The sequence below is a fragment of the Parasteatoda tepidariorum genome, chromosome 8 (assembly GCF_982258835.1).
Source record: "Parasteatoda tepidariorum strain Cologne lab strain chromosome 8, Ptep-v5.0, whole genome shotgun sequence".
Taxonomy (NCBI): domain Eukaryota; kingdom Metazoa; phylum Arthropoda; class Arachnida; order Araneae; family Theridiidae; genus Parasteatoda; species Parasteatoda tepidariorum.
In genome coordinates this window covers 105,660,984-105,677,479 of record NC_141762.1, presented here as the reverse complement: position 1 = coordinate 105,677,479, position 16,496 = coordinate 105,660,984, and the positions used below count along the sequence as shown (strand labels likewise).

At 31.3% G+C, this 16,496-nt stretch overlaps 1 long non-coding RNA gene and 1 pseudogene across 2 annotated transcripts in view; both read left to right on the top strand.

Moving 5' to 3' along the window:
• LOC147806625 (nonsense-mediated mRNA decay factor SMG8-like) overlaps positions 1–16,092 on the top strand; it is a 59,553-nt pseudogene extending 43,461 nt beyond the window's left edge. The window contains exons 21-22 of the transcript XR_015428598.1: positions 8,438–8,559; positions 15,929–16,092. The product of XR_015428598.1 is annotated as a nonsense-mediated mRNA decay factor SMG8-like (transcript). The remainder of the gene's footprint in view (positions 1–8,437; positions 8,560–15,928) is intronic.
• LOC147806626 (uncharacterized) lies at positions 12,562–15,807 on the top strand. The gene is made up of 2 exons (XR_015428416.1): positions 12,562–12,717; positions 15,641–15,807. It is a non-coding gene; the product is annotated as an uncharacterized LOC147806626 (long non-coding RNA).
• Positions 16,093–16,496: the final 404 nt, after the last annotated feature.

Here is a 16,496-nt window from a genome sequence, read left to right as displayed (position 1 = left end):
TTAAGGGATACGAAAATAAAATTTTAAGAAAAAGTATTTTGTGAAACTACCGTTTTCTCTAAAGTTGAATTTGTGAAGGTGCCGATAAACGGTAGTAAATTTGGCCTGAACAGACCCCTGTGTATTTATATATATATAAAGAGTTCAAAATGTGGAGAAAACATAGAAAAAATTACAGAACAATGGGAAAAAAAGGGGGGAATAATAATAATAAAAATCCGAAGAGAGGAAGAAAAAAAAATTGATCTATTTGTTTGTCTAACAATTGCTTTTCTTAATTTTCTTTGTTTTTTTAATTTTAATTATGCTATATATATTTTGCTTAAGCCAACATATTAAATAATTAATCCATTTTAAAACAAGCACAATATGATAGCATATTAGATTTTTTCTCTTTTTTCTAGCTTTTTTTTCCTCTCTGCTATTTTTTTTTTCTTTTTTTTTCCACTACGACATTTAAAAGTAACGCTGCTACCTCTCCTTTGAGGGAGAGGTAACAGCGATCAATGTGGCTCTGATACAGCTAATTCCAAGACACCTCTACAAAAAGACTGTTATTCTCTCTTGACTCCAAAGCTGCCACACAGGCCATTGCATCTAAGGAAATGCCCATATCCAAGAATATACAAGATAGTCTCTTGGAGAAATTGAAGATCGATGGTTGTCAGGTTACTCTACAATGGATCCCAGGACATTGCGATATCTACGGCAATGAACAAGCTGATATATGTTGGCAAAAAAAGGCACAAAAATAATCCAACAACTAAATACCAATATATCCTTTCATTCCACGAAAATCTACATCAAAAATTTAATGTGGAAAAATTGGAAAGTGTCCCTTTCTTCCCATATATCCCTGAAAAGTTGGGGGAACATTTTAGACTGGGGCATTTCAGACAGATCCCGTGAAAAGGCTGTGGCAGAATTTAGACTTGCGGTGGGTCATGACTGTCTTGCGCACCACCTCCACCGCTTGGTATTTATACCGAGTCCGATTTGCTCACTCTGTAGGAAATTCGAATTAATGGAAAGGAAGCACTTGATGGGATGTTCGGCTGTACACGGAGACTCCGAAGTGAAAAGATATTGGAGTGCTAGGCAACTGCTAATGAGTCATTGACTTTTTTTCTCTTATCTATTTCATTTGCATATATTCTTCTCGTTAAGAGTTTGTCAATTTCTGCCATTAAAAATAAATAAAAAATTAAAAATTAAAAAAAAACATTTAAAAGTAAGATTTTTTCCGTTGATCACCATAGATTGCCTTTGTGGGGGGGGGATGATTTTGGTAGCAGTTCCCACCAAGGAAATATTAAAGATCTCTTGAAATAAGGTAATTTATTATTACAGTACAGAACCCGTTATCCGGAAGTCGGAAAACCAAAAAACCGGAACAAAATTCAATAAATTTTCCTGGCGTTTTTTTTTTCCTCTTAAAATTTTAGGATTTTTCTTTCTTTTTTGAAAGATGTTTACCTTACCGTCATTTTGGAAATAATTATTAGTGTATTATTTCATCATTTTTCTTCTTTTTATGATTATTTCCAAATATTTTTTTTTTTTTTAGTTGGGTTTAACAATAAAAAAACGGCTTTTTGTAGTGATTCAGAAAACCAGAAAAATCAGTTATCTGGAATAGCGATGGTCCCGCTCGTTCCGGATAATCGGTTCCCTACTGTATTATTATTTTATTTTTTTTTGGAATTGCAACAGAAAGTTTTTTCCTTTTGTATACAGAGATTACGTATTAAAAAAATATTTATTGAAAAATTGTGATATTAGAAAAGGCTGTGTTCCTCCCTCTATAAAATGTGAGGGATCAGAGATCCCCCAAGTTATGTGGTTCCTGCAACTGTTGATGTTGAACAGAGTTTTTACGAGATGTAAAGAATGAAGAATTTACTTTAGGACATTAGGCAGTAAAGAAGGAAGAATTTACTTTAGGACATTAGGCAGTAAAGAAGAAAGAATTTACTTTAGGACATTAGGCAATCTTCTAATTTAAAAAAAAATATTTGACAACACAATTCAATTCTGGTATTTTTGCAAACTTAAAGAAGGTTAGATTCTTCCTTTATCAAATAATTAGTTAAATTTTATTTTTTCAAATTTTTTTTAAAAATTTTTCTCATTTTTTACTACATTGATAAATGCAAATTATGCTTTGTGATTTTTCACAAAAAGTGGTGGTAATATAAAACAATTTTTCCAACATTTTTAAAAACACTATTTTTCTTTTTGAAGTCATTTCATGAGGCTTTAATTGTATTTTTCAAGTCATTAACATTCTTTTTCAGTCTCAGTGGCAGAGCCTTGAATGTCTTTCCTTAACTTTAGAAGAAGTCCACATCCGCAACGTTTAGACGAAAGCTGAGCTTGAAAGTCTAATTGTAGATCCTACACTCTACGACGACATATGCAAGGGAAAGGTAATCACTGCTCTTTGCTTTTGAAACCTGCTTATTTATTCTTCTTTAGTTTAAAAAAAAATTATTATAAAATTCGTCAACATATTAAATTGATAACTGAAAAAATAAACTGTAAAAGGATGTTTTCAAACTCATCGTCATCATAGCTGGCCAGACAGCCCAATGTGGGCCAATGCCTTCCTCTAAACATTTCTCCATAACGATTTCCAATTTATCTTGGATGTCCAATTCTTTTCATGAATTGTAAGAAATTTTTCCATTGGGTCTAAAAAGCAATATATTTTTTATTGAATTCTCATCACTCATTCAAATCACATGGGCCATACAATTCATTCTGTTTATTTTTATGTATTTAATAATATCGAACTGTTAATGTTTAATAATATAGGGCAAAGTTAAATCTCCTTCTCCAGTTATTGTTTTCAGTTACACCACCAGGTATACTCCTCAAAATCTTTCTCTCAAACATTGTGATACAATTTTCCTCCAGTTTTGTCATTGTCCAAGCTTCAGAAGTATATGCCAAGACTGGTCAGACAAGAGTTTTGTAAATTAAGAACAAATTTTCTCGACCCCTAGGCAGTCCTATTTGCCAAACGGAGTCTTGTTTTTTATTTCAAGAGAAATTTTGCTATCAACTGTTTTCAAACTGACCACCATTTTAAAGCAGCAACTTCCAGCAGTCTAAGAACAACATTAACAGATGCCTATGCAGTCCGTTATAACGACAATCTATAATTGTAGATTAAATTATGGAAAGATGAAATTGTGCGTTATTATAAGCAAATAAACATATTTAATGTTAAAATAACTATAAAAAGAGTAAAAAATGTTTAGACATCAGGGGCTTCGCAAACTTATATTTTTGGAGGAACAAAATTCACATTTTGCTGAATGAAATTCCTATTTTGACCAAATTATAGATAAACAATCATTTTTATTCTTTGATAAATTTGATTTGAACTGTTCATGATCATCATAAATACTTCATTAATCTAAACATAAACTTATTAGTGATACAATTGATAATTTTTTTTTAACTTTGTGTTACATTCACCCATATTACTGACCAAACTGTAATTACCCATTCACTGTTATACTTTTCAAATTTTTCTTTTTTGTATAAAAATTGTGCAAGTTTTTTTTTTTTTTTTTTTTGAAGAGGAGCTAATTGATGTCTTGTCTTTAAATTTCTGCTGAAACTGGCTGGTTTGTATCGCTAAATATGAGCTCCATGACAAGTGATTGAAAGAATAGGCTTTTCAATGACGAGGAGGGTATTTGATTTATTGAGGAAGATATATAAAATTTTATGGTGGCTAATATAATCAAAAAAAGGTAGCAACGAAATGGCTTTGCTTACAGTTTTTTCTCTTTTCCAATGTACAAACAGCCTTTTAATAATTTTAATTTGTCATTCTTTTAATAACTGTAATTTTAATTAACTTATCTTTTTTTTTATTTCTCACTAAAATTTCTCCTAAAAAAAACTGCAACCAAATTTAACGAGAAAAGTACTTTCAGGAGAGGAATAATTCCAAAAATATTTTATGAATAACTTAATGCTCGCGTTCTAAAGTGAATTGTATTTTAAAAAATTAAAACGCTTTGCGATTTATGATCTGTTTAAAGTAAAATTAAGTTTGTTAAATCTTGTATACCTATAAAACATTGTACTACGAAAGATTTTAGCTTAATAGATACATTTTGAAATATCATCTAATTAAGTGCGGGGAGTGAGTTGTTATCGACAATGTCAACCTTCATCTATGAAACCCTAACATAGAATCGAGTTAACATGTATTATATACTAGTGAATTGGAATTATATTTTTGTAGGGGTATAAACGCTACAGCACTCCCCTACCATAATTATATTTGCGATAGAATTCGATACATGAATACTGCTAGTCGATTCAATGCTGTTTTGTGAGAAGCTGGGAGAGCTGTATTAAGATCATCGTACTTTTTTAGAGCTGTATTAAGTTCACAGTCGTGGTCGCTCCTGTGTTCCCTTTAGCAGTCGAGTGTATAGATTGTCGATCAAGACTGAGCAGCAATAGCGCGAAGAGATGGACAATGTCGCAATCACAAGTAGCAAGTCAACTGTTCAATGTGGACCATCCAATGAAGTAGGCGTTTGTGTTCAGATCGAAGTGGACGTTAATGTCAAGATAGACGTGTTCATATCGAAGTGGGAGTTTCTGTCAAGGTAGGCATGTTCACATCACGTCCGAAGGTCACCAATGTGGGGATGTATTTATCGACAATGTTGACCTTCATCTATGAAAAGGTACCCCACCATGTAATCGAGTTAACATGTCTTATATAGAATTGGAATGGTATTTTTGCAGTGGTAGAAACGCTACATAAGTAAGAATCATCTTGTAAAAGAAACTTTATATATGAACGTTAATTGTATCACTAACTAAAATAGGAACATTTATTCATTTTACAATTTCAACTAAGAACTCTGCTGCCTGGCCATTAAACCACTTAGTAACAGGTTCTTTCAACATGTCATCATTTCCCAAAGTGCTTTTCACCTAGAAATTCCTCAAGTTCTGGAAACAGATGAAAATCTGGTGCTGTATGGTGGATGATCCAGTTAAACAATTTGTTAAGATATAATGAAACATAAAAAGTCTGCGTTTAAAGTTTTAAAAAAAATATTAAATTTGAAATTAAATAACATTAAAAGCTTCTTAAAACTCTGGACAAGATGTTACAGATTAGGCCTACAACGCAGATTTTCAGATCATCAAATATATAGAACATTAAAAATTCAAATAATTGAATCAATAGGTGATAATTTTATAGTTTTTTCAATACAGGACAATAATTAATACCTTTTACAGTAAATACACATCACTTTCTGCTATAGCTATCCTAATGCGAAGTAAGCAACATTTTCATCCATTTAAAATGCTTTGTTCATGAATAAATTTAACTCTCAAACGAAAGGTAAAAGGATGCAAATCGAAAAAACATTACATATATGATATTCATTGTTGTTTACAAAAAATTTTTATACAATGCAAATTTTGACTCTTTGATTTTTTCAGCAAAAATGAATTATTTTAGTCTTCTAAACATTTTTTCTTGTATATTATTGCTAAACTAGCTTCCTATGAAATTAGTTAACTAACAGGAATAAATTGGTAACTTCTTATGAAATTGTGTTATCACTCGATGACGTAATGTGCGCAAATGCCTTTGGTTTTCTTTGCATTCACGATGCTGATCAATATTATAATAATAGTGTCTAACAATATTCCTGTGCTACTCGGGTACTCATTTTATCGAGCTTTTACTGTATGTAATTTATTATGGTCTGACATACTGCAAAAATATTATTTTATAATATTTCCCGTTAGCATGTTTTCTAGCAACAAAGTTAGTTACTGATTTTGAAACTTGGTGAAAATAAATTCCAGGTTTCTTGTGCTGAAGGCTGCAAGCTGTATAGTTTGTCTATTGTAAGAACTCTCACCTCCAAAAAATCTGAGGCCGTCTGCGGCTATGGAAACAATAATAGTGCATTTTAGGGAGGGTAGCTTCTCTTCACTCTAAGGCTAACACGAAGAAAAATATTCCCTTTCTTTTGCCCACCCGAGCTAAAACCTGTCCTAAACAACGACCCCTACGTGAAGAAGTTATACTTCGTTACCATGGTCACCGCGACAGGGCCAGACGAATGGCATGGGGATTTCTCACTTTAGACAAACTATACTATCTCTTCCTGTTTATCTTTAATTGATTTTTTTTTGTCCGATCTTTACTGTCAATGTAGAATTTTGTGACTATTTAAAAGATAACATTTTAACTGTTTGTTCTAGGTCTGTTTCACTTGCAAACAAGTTAGGTTTTCCTTCTTTGGTCCATGGAAAATAAAGTGTAAAATGTGTGAAAGGACAGTATGTGATAAATTCAGCAGTAAAGTAAGCTTTTATTTTATTATCCTTACCTTTAACAGTTTTTTTTTCTCACAAGGAAACTCTTTCCACTTTTTAGGAATTATTTTGGTAGGTTTTTATGAAGCTCTTTGTTGTTGAATTGAAAGTTAACGATACATTTCACTATTAAAGTAGAATTTTATGAAGCTCTTTGTTGTTTAACTGAAAATTATTTAAGGATGTTTTTCAAAGCTCTTACGCCAGGGAAAATAAAAAAGAAGGGGCAGTTTAAGAGCTTTCGCACAAAGCAAAGAAATCTAAAAAATTCTTACAAAATACCACCTAGATAAGAAATACTAAAATCAATAAATAATTCTCAATTTTTGAAAATTGGCGAATTTTAACCCCAAGCGCCACCTGTGCTTAGCTTTACATGGTTAACCATCCATAATCTATTCTTTTGTATGGTACTTTTATGTATACTAAGAAGCCCATGCCATAGTCATTGCAAGAGACTAATTTTTGAGAATTCAGAATACTTTATCAGAAAAAAAAAATTCACACGTAGAAAAGATTTTTTGAAATGTGCTAAATATTTGTAAAAAGCTTAATTCTCTTGTTTTTAATTTTGATGATTATTTGAAATTCTCTGAAATTTTGAGGGGGGACTTTTAGAGATTTCTATTTACTGAGGTGGACATATACCCTCTTTTGACCCACCAGCTAACAATGCGCATCCTATGTTTTCTACTTTTACCAACCCCTAGAGCAAAATCACCTCATGATTTTTAAGAGTTACAGAAAGAACCCTACACTGTGAAAAGGAAGGAAGAAATAAGAATATAAAGAAAAGAAAAATTTGCATTTTTTGCCCAAATCAATCTAGTACTGCGGTTCTTAATTATTTTTTCGACCATGAAACTAAAAATGGAAACTCTTAAGTTTGCTTGAAGCTATGTATATTCTATCCAAATGGACGACTGTTGATAATTTTGAAAATATTTAATAAGAGCAATGAATCATCGTTTTTATCAATAATTGTCCTGGAATTAAAAAGACAGTTAATGTCACAGGTCTAAAGTGACATCTGAATTGGTTTTTGGTTTATACATATGCAGAAAATAAAGTAGCTTTTGATTAATAAACTTGATTATGGTATCAAAAACTATAAAATAAGCTGGTTTTGGTTTTCAAAAGGGAGCTTTTATAAACGCTGAAAATGATTGTCAGATAAACAAAAAATTTTATTTTTCATTTCAATTATTTTATTTGAAATAATAATTTCAATGAGAAATATTGATAGAATATTTTATCTTAGATTCTATATTCTTTTAATAATTTATTCGATATATTGTTTTAAAAATTATTTTTCAAATTTTGGCAATTTGCCTTCTTTGGCATTTTACTTCAATAATTTTATGTAAAAAAATAATAATAATTAATTTCTAAATTGTTGTTTGAATATAAGAAAAATTACCGATTTCAAAAATCATTACTGTTTTAAAAAATGTACTTACATCCGGAACCACTTGATCTTACCAATGATCCTGCAGTGGGCTGATCGTAAAGACACGGTTCCCAGTAGAACACCAAAGTCAAGCATTGCTGGCTATGGTCAGTAAATGACCACTTTGATGTAGAGACTGAGGGTGCACGATGTAGAGACTGAGGGTGACACGATGTAGAGACTGAGGGTGCACGGTATCGGTCCTCGATAAACTGTTCGACTGTAAAGTGCTCGACTACCTGCACAGGTCATCGGGCTACCAAAGCAAATGAGCCATCCTCTCTGCAGAGAATAAAAATTGCGATGACATTTCTTTGAATCATCCTCAAGGATGTTTCTCAGACCGTCGCCAATGGCCCATTGTGCAGCTTTAGAGTGACCTAAATAAAGTACCTCCGTACCTTATTGATCCTATCACTGAACAGTAAGGTTTGAAAAACACCTTTTGAGAAACTCTGGTCTATTTATTAGCCATGCACAAATATTTGTGTACTTGGAACATGATGAGCTCACATAATAATGTCCATTTTTGTTTGAATAACAAGGGTCGTTATATGAATTGCATAAATGAAGCTTCTCATGTGTAATGTTATTCCAATTTTTCAGATGCATATCCCAACTGAACATTCTGCCAGGATACCAGTTTACATGCTGAGTCCAACCCCAAGTCCACCCCCTGAGGAGGAAGCTAGTCATAGTTTTTGGAAGTTTTCTGAGATGTTTGGAAAGTAAGACGAAATTCCTATTTTACTGACCCTTTCAAAATAAGTTGTAGTCTATATCTACCACTACAAAAATACAATTCCATTTCCCTAGTATATAAGACATGTTAACTCAATTCTACGAAGGAGTACCTTTTCATAGATGAAGGTTGACATTGTCTCCTCACCCCACAAAGTGTCTTCTTGACTTTATTTGGCTGTCTTAAGAGGACGCCATACCACGGGGGGAAACCTTTCATTGCAAATTCTTTTTCACCTCCATAACTAATTTGAAATTGAAGCTAAAGAAAAAGGGAGTTCAGATAAACCTAGAGCAAGGCATGAAGTTTCAAATAATGAAAAGAAATGTTTTAAGTATCAAAATGAAAATAAATTATACGATGATAAGTTAGGATTACGTAATGGAAAAGTTCTCTTTCAATAATTTGTTTGCATTTTGATTTTTTTTTTCAGCAACTGAAACTTCATTGCTTACTCTAGGTTTGTCTGAACTCACTTTTTCTTTTTTTAAAAAAAATTTATCATGAAGGTGAAAAAGAATTAGCGACGAAAAGTTTCACCCGTGGTGTGGCGTCCTCTTGAGAGCACACTGTATCATGAGAGAAAAATTTTATGGGAAATTCTATTTCATCTCTGTTGATATTTTACAGAAAAGTGATTTCATTTAAGCCTGGAGTAAATATTTTTAAAGTGACTAAATGTGTTATTTCACTATGCAATAAGTTACACGCATTTTTTCAACATTTGATACTTCATTGTTTGCTCTAAATCAGGTATGAGCAAACTGCGGCCCGCCAGAAGGTTTTATCCGGCACGCAGATAGAATTTTAACTTGCCGATCCATAGCGAATATAAACAATATACACCCATTTTCTTGTCTAATTTGTTTAAAGCTATTTTTGTTCTTTCTTTTCTAACAACAAAGTACTGACGATCTTTTTACTTTCTCTATTTTTGTTCTTCAAAACATAAATTGATGGAAATAGCTAGCACAGTCAGCTTCAATTGGTAAAATGTTAAAAGCAAAAGTTCTAAATAGAATAGCAGAAAATTGGTGCCATCTGAAGCAGTTGTTTCTAAATATGCCAAAGTTTGAGTTTTACAAATCATTACCAAAAGCTAGTTTCCCAAATTTAATATCTCAGGCCCAGAAAATCAGTGCTATGTTTGCTTCATCTTATCTATGTGCACAAGTGTTTTCAACTATGAACCTTAGAAAAAATCATTTCAGAAGCAGACAAACTTTTAGCCTCGCTCTTTAAAATAAGAACATCTCACTTGGAACTTCAATATAAGGAACTTTTAAAAATGAAATCCTAATTTCATTCATCTCATTAAATATTTAAATTAAAACTTGTATATCATTTTTTTTATTTTATTTTAGAAGTTTTTACTTAGCTCACCAAACTTTTTTTTCTTTGAATTTTTGCCTTGGATCAGAAAGGTTTGTCCATCAATGCTCTAGGTGTATAGTTGAACTCACTTTAATCTATACTTTCAAGTAATTATAAAGAGAATTTGCCGTGAAGGGTTTCTCCCAGCAGAAGTATAGCATACTCATAAAATTATAATTATTTTTGTAGCATTTTATAAGATTGGAAATGCAAGGTTCTTGCCCCATTTAAAATCAAACAAAATGCAACTCATTTTCATGCAAAATAGTGTTTATATTTAAATAATGTGTTATTCTTTACAATATTGGTAATAATATATCAGTTCAGATTTTCTTTCACATTTTTCTCTTTTTATTTTATACTTCCATTTATTCATTACAGTCTTAATCTATGTAATGTAAAAATTGTTAGTTTGTATAACTTAAGAAATATAAATTACCTTTTATATGTTTTCATTTACGTATACAGTGAAACCTCGGTTAAGAGGACTTTCTTGGGACCGAAAAAATTGTCCGTTTATGAGAGTTGTCCGTCTACAGGAAGGATACCCTAATAACGAAGTTTATCAACATAAATTGTTTTTAGAATATTTTCAAAGAAATAATTAAATAATCTACAAGAATATATATTTAAACTTTCAAAAATATTTTGCGATAAAAAAGAATACATTAAAAAGCTTGATATAAGTACATAATTCTAGATGTAGCTACAGATAAATGAATATGATTTTCCTATTAGCTCAAATATTCAAGTCAGACAAATTATACCGAATAGGAGCTTTTAGTTTTCAGTCAGTTTCAGTTATTAGATTTACATCCCCTTACACCTAAGTATTACTTGATAGGGAACATGGTTAATACTTCTTTGAAAGTAAACCTCCCAAGATTCACAGAAAAAAAAAAGTACAGCATACCTGTAAGTCATGAGGACCTATGGAGTTGATTATTCACTATTGATCATTAGGGCTGCAGGTTTGTCGCGGCACGAATTTCCTCGAAATTGTCATCTTTTTTCCTAAAATCCGCTAATTTCTCAATATGTCTTGACTTGCGTGAAAATTGCTTAAAATTAGAGTTTTTTTATTTTATTTATTATTTTTATAAAACAGAATTTTTTATTTTCCTGAACCTTAAATTGAATGTGTAAAATTGATTAGATATTTAGGGGAGTGAATCAATAGCAAAATGACATGAAAATAGTTCAGAGATAAGAGATAATCACAATCTTGTCAACTAAGGTGGTCTTTCTACACTTAGGGAGGGTAATTACCTTCCTGAAGTCAGTAAGAGTACAAAAGAAATTGGAATCACAAAGGAAGGAAAATGTTATAAATCAAATCTTTGACAGAAAAATTGTTATACATGCTATTGCACTGGGCAACGAAATTTCTACTGCCTTTCTACATATTCAGTTAATTTTTCCTAGGCGGCTTCTTGTGATCTCTTAAATATGGATCAGTTTCTTAGATGAGAGGGACTAGTAGTTAGTAGGGACTTGTAACTAGAAGTTTGAATGTAGAATATTTGAGTTTTACAGCATTTACTTCTTACAAAGCAACGGCCAAGGAATTGCGCGTTGGTGAAGGAAAATTGATCGAGTTTTGGAAATCAAAGGCCGAACGCTCCAAAATTTGCAATTGGATGTTTGTCGGTGCCTAAAAACAGCGTTGACGCAGAAAGATCGTTTTCTAAGTATAAAAATGCATTAAGTGATGAAAGACGAAGCATTAATGAGAATAATCTGACAATGTACAATACTTTGTACCAAAATTCTGTTCATTTAAATAAAAATATTAATATTGCTTGAAATTCAAAGAAATACTTTTATTGTGTATTTATGAGCTTTTTTTTATTATTTGCGCAATTTCTGTCTTTTGCATCATTTATATAATAAATTTTTTTATGTTTAAAATTTGTGTAATTTTCAAAATTTCCTGCGATTTTTCCGCGAATTTTTTCCCGCGACAAACTTGCAGCCCTAGTTATGATGAAGGTGACTACATTATGATGAATTATTTTATAAAAATTAGGCAATTAAGATTTTAGATAAGTATTTTATTTTAAAATTGTCATTGAACAGCCGACCCGATTTTGTGGTTTACGACTACTAACGCTCCACGCAGTAGCCTTGTAATTTTTAACCTAATCTGGAAGACAAGGGAACTCCTGCATCAAGTAGTGTGAGAAATTTGCCTTCGTGAAGGAATTTTTGATGGAACTAACCCACATTTGGGTTACATGGTGAGCAAAATCTCCCAAGGTTAGCCTGATGGCAAGAGGACTCTAACCTCTGATCCGTCTACCATTGAGGATATTATACGTCAGTAATGTGGTCGGTGCAAGGTGAATGCGGAATTTGTATCGACCAGCTGGGATTCAAACCCGGTTCAGCTCATGAGACTGCGAACGCTCCATCACCTGAGCCATCTCGGCTCTTAGGTTAATATTGTAGTGGATTTATGTCTTTCGCTTACTTTATTATTACGGAAAAGTCTTTCATTCTATAAGTTAGCAAAAGGTTTATTTTTTTTTAGAAAACTTGCATTTATAATTGAATTTGAATCTAATTATACAATTACCATTGACTTACAGAAAATCAACTGTCAGAAAGTCCAGATAAGTCTCAAATGCCGATTAAGAAGGAGATATCTGAATCTTCATTTCCAATACAATATGATGAAGATAAGGAAGAACTGGACAGAAAAGCTCCTGTCAAACGAGAAATTTCTGATTCAGGATCTGAAGGTCCAAATGAAGAAAATATTGCACAGGTTCGGAAATCTACCATTTTATATTGTATTTATCCACTGACAATATGTATAAAACTTCATTTGCTTAAAAAAAATATGCTGCTGGTAATAAAAATCTAAGTGTTTTGAGTGTTTAAAAACAGGTGCTCATTCTCAAGACTCCATGATGTGAGTGAGGAATATATTCATGCCTCATTCACATCTGGTGAGTCTTGAGAATGGGCGCATATTTTCAAGCTTCAAAACATGTTGACTCTGAATATTTTTTTTTTTTTTTTGCAAATGAAATTTTATATCATCAATATGTCAAATGGAAATCTTGCCATTTTAAAGTTTAAGATATTTTTTGCATAATCATCTATAATTTACGCAGTTAAATCATCTTGATAATCCATCCTGCTTTATCCATATTTTAAATATCTCCAATACGTGATTTAAAATCATCGCTTGGTTTTTAAAATCTTTGTAATTGTATTCATTCATAATAAAAATAGCATTGGTATTTATTCCTCATTTTGATTTATAATTAATAGTATTGGTATTCATTCATCATTTTGATTTATAATTCAAATAGTATTGGTATTCATTCATCGCTCTCCTAGATCAAATTGCCCCCATAGATAGCACCCAGGGGTGGTGGTCGGTAAAACTACATTTTCTTTGTAGTTAACTTCAGTAGCTAACTCTGTAGTTCTACTTTATTACAATTGTTGTTAACTATAACTACTTTTTTTTGAAAAATGTAACATGTAGCAACTACAAACTACTTTAGAAATGCGTTCACTACTCTGCTACTTTTAGAAGACAAACTTAACTGGAGAACTTAATTTTCGACGATAGTCAAAATGGTGTTGAATAAAAAATTGGCTAGGTTAAATATATGCGTTCACTACTCTGCTACTTTTAGAAGACAAACTTAACTGGAGAACTTAATTTTCGATGATAGTCAAAATGGTGTTGAATAAAAAATTGGCTAGGTTAAATATATGCGTTCACTACTCTGCTACTTTTAGAAGATAAACTTAACTGGAGAACTTATTTTCACCGATTGTCAAAATGGTGTTGAATAAAAAATTGGCTAGGTTAAATATAAGGAGATATTAAGAAGTTTTAATTCATGCTTACATGAAATAGTTTTTTTAATTTTAAAGCACTTTTTATGTATTTGTTCCTTTAACTTTCAAAATCTATGCTTTTCTGGTCAGTGATTTAGGAAATAATCAAATATTTATGATTTAAGTGATCAGTGCTTTTTTATATCTTCAAAGAAATAAAGTGCAAACTTGCTGGGGAAAAAAAAACAAAAAACATTGTCAAAGTACGAAAAACAAAAAAGCTGACCACGCCGAATAACTTTTGATCTAATGATCGGATCTTCACGTTCAGGACTTAATCTTAATGATTTGAGGGGGTGACCGAAAATAGGCTGATTAATTAATGCAGACAATATTTTAATCTATGAAATCAGATACAAAAGCGTACTTTATAGTTCTTGTGAAATCGAATTCTAAGAAAGTCAGATATTTAAGGTTCGATTTCTGAGGAACGATTCGACCGATTTTGCCTAGTATCAGTTCCTGGCCAAATTATTTGATGCACTGAAGATTCTATATAAATTATCAACTGACTTACACGACTGAAACCAGTTTGCACTTGTTTACGTTCGTGTATTAATTGGTTAACATTGTAATGCAATACTTTAAAAATAATTACAAATAGGAAGTATATAAAAATCTCTAGAAGAGCACTCATTACATGTATGTTTAAATATAAATGTATCGCATATACACTCGTGCAAAACATGCAGTTATTAAAACACTAGTTATTAAAAAACTGCTGTGTGTCTAATGATTTGGTCGAATTAATAATAATGTACTAATATAATACCTGATTGATATAATAAATATTTATATAATCTATCGTCAAATTTACATTATATATCGTTTAATTTAAACGTAAACAAGTGCAAACTGCGTAAAAGCTGTATAGTGTCACCTAATAATTAAGATTTTACGTAGAAACTTATAGTGCGTCTAATAATTTGGCCAGGGGCCGTAGATCTTATTAATGCTCAGCCACAGAGGCATTCTCATTGCGTACGTTTACCCGAAATATAGTAAAGGATAGTTTAGATGAATGCAGAAAAACCATTTTTATTCCGTGAACATTTAACGAAAACATTTTACAATATTTTTATTCATAGCTTTCTTTTATTTACGTCGCACTAGAGCTGCACAATGGGCTATTGGCGACGGTCTGGGAAACATCCCCGAGGATGATCCGAAGACATGCCATCACAATTTTGATCCTCTACAGAGGGGATGGCTCTTCCATTTTGGTAGCCCGACGACCTGTGCGCGAAGTCGCGCACTTTATGGTAAAACAGTTTAACGAGGACCGATGATCAAAGTGGTCACCCTCCCGCTTACTGACCGCAGCCAGTGATGCTTGACTTCAGTGTTCTACTGGGAACTGTGTCTTAATGATCGGGATCATTAATTAAATAAAAATGACCTATCAGTATTGATTATTGACTCATTTAGTTGGAGGAAAAATTAGCTGCTAAGCTATTAGTCTACCTACCACAGGCTACTAACTGAAAATTTAAATTTTCAAGTCTATTTTGAAGTCAACAATCATTGTCAGATTAACTTTGGATAACTCAGTCTTTGCCTTCAACTAAATTTACTAATAATGGTTTTGATACATCAGATAAATAAATGGTCTAAAAAATATCTAAAATCAAATTTCTACGCAGTTATTGGTTAAAATTCTTCTCACCTATAGCCTTTGGAAGTTGTAATAGTTTTCTCTCCTAAACTAACCGTTGCAATTTTTTTCAGAAAAATTTTATTTATAGGATTTTTAACTACCAAAAACTTTTCCTAAGTGTATTTTTATTATTGTATGTAAATCAAGAAATACAGTTTCTTTTTCATTTCAGGCTCGTAATCAAGCTTCATCTTCCACGAATCTTAAGAAACAAAAAATTAGAAGAGTTTTAAATTTTGAAATAAAATGTTTTGTTTCAACATTTGTAATTAAAATATTTATTTATCACTTTTACTTTGATGATGATTCCTATTAAATATTTATTTTGTTTATTGTGAATTTCTGGTTTTCATTGTATATTCTTTAAAAGTTACCAAAGTTTTAACTACCAAAAACTTTACCTAACTGTATTTTTATTATTATATATAAATCGTTAAATACAGTTTCTTTTTCATTTCAGACTTGTAATCAAGCTTCATCTTCCATGAATCTTAAGAAAACAAAAAATAAGAAGAGTTTTAAATTTTGAAATGAAATGTTTTGTTTCAACATTTGTAATTAAAATATTTATCACTTTTACTTTAATGATGATTCCTATTAAATATTTATTTTGTTTATTGTGAATTTCTGGTTTTCATTGTATATTCTTTAAAAGTTAACATCCCTTTGTCGATGTTGCCGTTCTTTCCAAGTAATAGCTAGGAGACGGAACCCTTGTGAAATCCTAGAAACAAGGAATGATTGATGTCTTGTTTGTATAAAAGGAACAATTCCTTTTTATTATTCAATAATATTAGATACCTTTTTATAGATTTTTTGTTTCTTGAGCTTATGACTGTGCACTTGCTTGGTATTTCAGTTAACAGTTACTTGTTGTCAAGGAAAAAAAGAAATTTTATTATTTTTTTTAATAATATATATGCACATTAGTGTTCAATAGATTGGTGATAATAAATGAGGAACTGTTGTTTATATTTTAATTCGATATGTATGAACATTTATATCATGATTTTGTAGATTGAATATAA